The sequence below is a fragment of the Myotis nattereri genome, assembly GCF_964212035.1.
Source record: "Myotis nattereri genome assembly, chromosome: X".
Lineage (NCBI taxonomy): Eukaryota > Metazoa > Chordata > Mammalia > Chiroptera > Vespertilionidae > Myotis > Myotis nattereri.
The window spans coordinates 150,443,344-150,447,408 of NC_138078.1; the positions used below are offsets into that span (position 1 = coordinate 150,443,344).

General features: G+C 40.2%; 1 pseudogene across 1 annotated transcript; it reads left to right on the forward strand.

The window, feature by feature from the left end:
• The first annotated feature begins 1,719 nt into the window (after nucleotides 1-1,719).
• Nucleotides 1,720-3,734, forward strand: LOC308511993 (SNW domain-containing protein 1-like; annotated as a pseudogene). The gene is made up of 3 exons: nucleotides 1,720-2,035; nucleotides 2,183-2,566; nucleotides 2,784-3,734. The product of its transcript is annotated as an SNW domain-containing protein 1-like (transcript).
• The last annotated feature ends 331 nt before the right edge of the window (nucleotides 3,735-4,065 follow it).

Genomic DNA, 4,065 nt, shown 5'->3' on the forward strand with positions numbered 1-4,065 from the left:
ATTGGCAATGTGATTTCTGTTGGGTAGAATAACTCCCCTTTTCTAGTCCTAATTAATTTTCTAGGAAGTCTGATTTTAAGCAGTGGGTCTGAATCTCTTCTCTCAGTAATATCAAGTGTTTTTTAATGGCATTGCTCAATAGATTCTATAAGGATGTAAAAAGACTATATTGTAGTTTTGACAATATTTTTAAGCTTCCAGCTTTGTATCCTACACTGATTTATATGTTATTCAGTAGTGTTATACGTTCATTTTCTCTCCAAAGCTCTGTTATATATGTATATATAATTTTCTTAATCCTTTAAATGGTACTGTCCTGTCCTGTGGTTAGCAAGTCTGATTTTCTAATTTTGGCTGAAAGGTTAACCAGTAGACAAAGAGTTTAAGTGTTTTGTACCAGTTATATGGTTAATTAGTGATAAAACTAAAAGAAGACTATTCTAGCATTTTAGCTACATCTTTTCCCCTTTTATGCATTATAAAATCAAATCTTAAGAAGTACACAAGTAAAATTAAATTCATTCAATGCTTATACTGTCCATACAAGTGCATTTCATCTTGAACCTTAGGGTTAGTCATGAAAATTTGAGCATGAATTATAGATTAAGGATGATAATAGTTTGTAAAGCAAAAAACTATTTGGAAGTCATCTTTCTATAATTTGTATTTTTTGTCATTCATTTATTCAACTTACCTTACTGACCATCTCTTATGTTCAATAAGCTAAATGAGATTCAGATTTGTAAAAACTGAATTTTCTTAAAAAAAGATATGCCTATTTAAAGACAGTATCCATAGGAACACAAATTTATCAAAAAAGAGAAGTGAGAGAAAAAAAGGGGAATTTAGAATGAGATTATAACTTAAAGCATTGATATTTAGATGAGCCTCTCCACCTTCACAATCCCAATTAAAATGACTGCAAAAATTTAAAATATGAAGAAACCATATTAGTTAGTGTTGGAGGCCAGGGGTGCTGTTTTCATGCTGCAAACTTTGAAGAATTTCCACCAGATAGAGTGCAGATGGAATCGTATTGGAGAAATATACCAAAACCAATTTTCAATTTCATTTTTTAATAAGGTGACAAGAATTGAGTTGGGGGTTAGGATAACCTGTAGGGGCTTCCGCTTGGATTACTTTCATAGCTATTGATGGATTAAAAGTGTCACTGGGATAAGTCCTACGGAGGGAAAAGCAGGCCCTGCGTTAAGGCCTTTCTCTGATGTGTCAAGCATGCATATGAAGGACTGGCTACCTGCGTTCTGTTCCTGGAGTGGCGGTCAGGTCAATTTCTACGGAAAATTTTGAAGTTTTTCCTGCAGGGGACTATCCACGGCCTCAGCTTCCCCCCTACTTCTCTTGACATGCTGTATGTGAATTTCTATCAAGCACAATAGATGGTGAAGGAAGGGAAGAGAAATTACCTGCCCTATTTTGGGGGAAATACCAGCTTGAATAGACTGCTCTTTGTTCAATAACCTAAAATAGTATTTAAGAGGCAGAGGAAGAAAAAATATTTCAAAAGTATGTTTCCTACAGGAAAATGAATATGTTTGATAAATTTGCTTTGTGTTTTCTATTGAGTGTAAGGAAGTAACAAAACAAAGTAAGCAGTTAAAGCAAACTCTGACGTGAAGGCTGGCGGGAGAAAACAGAACAAGAGAATACATTCAGAAGTCTGCTGAGGTCGCTTGTGCTGGAAGCAAGTGGAAGAGGATGGCACTCACCAGCTTTTTCCTGCACCTACTCAGCTATCTTAGGACCAGCTTGAGGCTGAAGAAAACGAAAGATCCCAGAGATCATTACAGACCCCACCGGTCTCCTGAAGAAAACCTCCCCCATACAGGCACTGGAAAAGCTGGAAACCTCGGTTATGAAAGGATTTTGGAGATGGAGGTGCTTTTCTAGAGATCGTGTGGCCCAATATCCACTGCATACGTGCTGAAAGAAAAGTAAAAGTCAAATGAACTGGCTATTCAGATGGCTGCTGAAGGAAAAATTAAGTATGATGCAAATAAGCCCATGGACATGGGCAATAGGATAATCAAGACCTGAGGGGAGTGGGTAGGGGCTGGAAGGAAGGGGGGGGTGGGGGGGAGGGAAGGGAGGTATCTATAATACTATTAACAATAAAAATCTATTTAAAAAGAAAAAAATAATGATGCAATTGCTTGACAAGGACAGCCAAAAGACAAGATCATTTACAGCGAGTACACTGACCTGGTTCACAAGGAAGTCATGAATGCAGTTGATCCCGACCTGTAAAGAAGCTGCTAAAGAGATAACAGAAAAGACAAGAGTGGGCTTAGAGAAGTCTGTGTCACAGAAGGTTGCTGTGTCCACGCCTGTTTGAGCAGCTGATAAACTGGCTCCTGCTCAGTTTAACCGATACACACCATTTCAACATGGAGTGCCTTTCAACTCTGGAGCAAGACAGAGGGTTATTCAGATGGTGGAAGTGCAGAGAGCTCCAATGGCGCCTCCAATGTTCAAGAGTAATAAGAAAATTCCCCAGGGACCACCTTCTCCTCCAGCACCTGCCATGCATTCTCCTACCCCAGTGGTCGGCAAACTGCGGCTCACGAGCCACATGCGGCTCTTTGGCCCCTTGAGCGTGGCTCTTCGACAAAATACCGATTTCTGTGCATGGGCCACGAAGTTTCAGTTTCACTGTATGTGCGTGCCCGCACGTGGTATTTTGTGGAAGAGCCACAGTCAAGGGGCCAAAGAGCTGCATGTGGCTCACGAGTCACAGTTTGCCGACCACTGTTACCCGAAAGATGACTGTGAAGGAATAAGAGTGGAAGATTTCTCCTTCTAGTTCAAATTGGAAAAACGCAAAGGGCTATACAATTCCATTATGCAAACATCTGGCTGCTGATGGAAGAGGACTGCACACAGTTCATATAAATGAAAATTTTGCCAAACTAGCCGAGGCCATCTACATTGCTGATTGTAAGGCTTGTGAAACGGAAGAAATGCATGCTCAAGTAGACAGACAGCTCAAAAAGAAAAGAAACATGAAGAGAAATGGCCCAGAAAGCCAGGGAGAGAAGAGCTGGGATAAAACCCATGTGGAAAAAGAGGATAGGGAGGCATGTGAGAGGGATGAAATCTGGCACAATAGGCAAAAAGAGAGACAGCATAACTGGAATCTTTCCAGGGAAGCTCCTGATAAGAAGTCGATACTGCAGAGAAATAAAAATCAAGGTATCAGTGAGGTTATCTCATTGCTCCTGGTGTGTCCAGTTCTCGGACTTCCAATGAAGTTCAGTATGACCAAAGGCTGTTCAACTAATCCAAGGGTATGGGCAGTGGTTTTACAAATGGAGAAGACAAAATTTACAATGTTTATGGTCAAGTCTGGAGAGGTGGTAAATATATGCCTCAGAATAGTTGTAGGCCCAGTAAAAATCTGGATAAGGACACATGTGGTGTTGACCTGGAAGCCAGAATAAAACCAACAGATTTGTTCCCAGTAAGTTTTCTGGTTTGGGTCTTAGGCAAAGAGGTCAAAAAGGAACAGTTCAGTTTGAGGAAGATCCTTTTGGGTTGGACAAGTTTTTGGAAGAAGCCAAACAACACTGTGGCTTTAAAAGATCCTCAGCAGCTGCCCCAAGAAATATGAGCATGAGGCAAGAAGAGGGGGAGTAGATTCACCTCTCTTCAAAGCGAATGGATTATTATCCATAACCCTAATGATGCAAGTCATATGGGGGAACACTTTCTAAATGGACCAGCTAAAAACCAAATCTGGGTTTCAAACCCCAGCACGACTTTTTATTATGGGAGAGGGGGGATGGAAAATTCTACTCCGAACTATTAAGTTGGTTTTTTTTTTTTTTTTAAAGTGGGTTGTGTTTGTGCTTCTCTCACCTTTTGGAATTTATAGAACATGTTGTCCCACAGATGAAATTAAAACCACTTCCTTTTGTTTGACGTTAGAACTTTGAGGTTAAGCATTTGTGTAAGAATGGTTGCTTGTGTGTAAACTTACCCCAAGCACAGTGAGTAGAAGGATGTTCACATATGGCAACTGTCCTGCCAAATGATGTTTGTCGC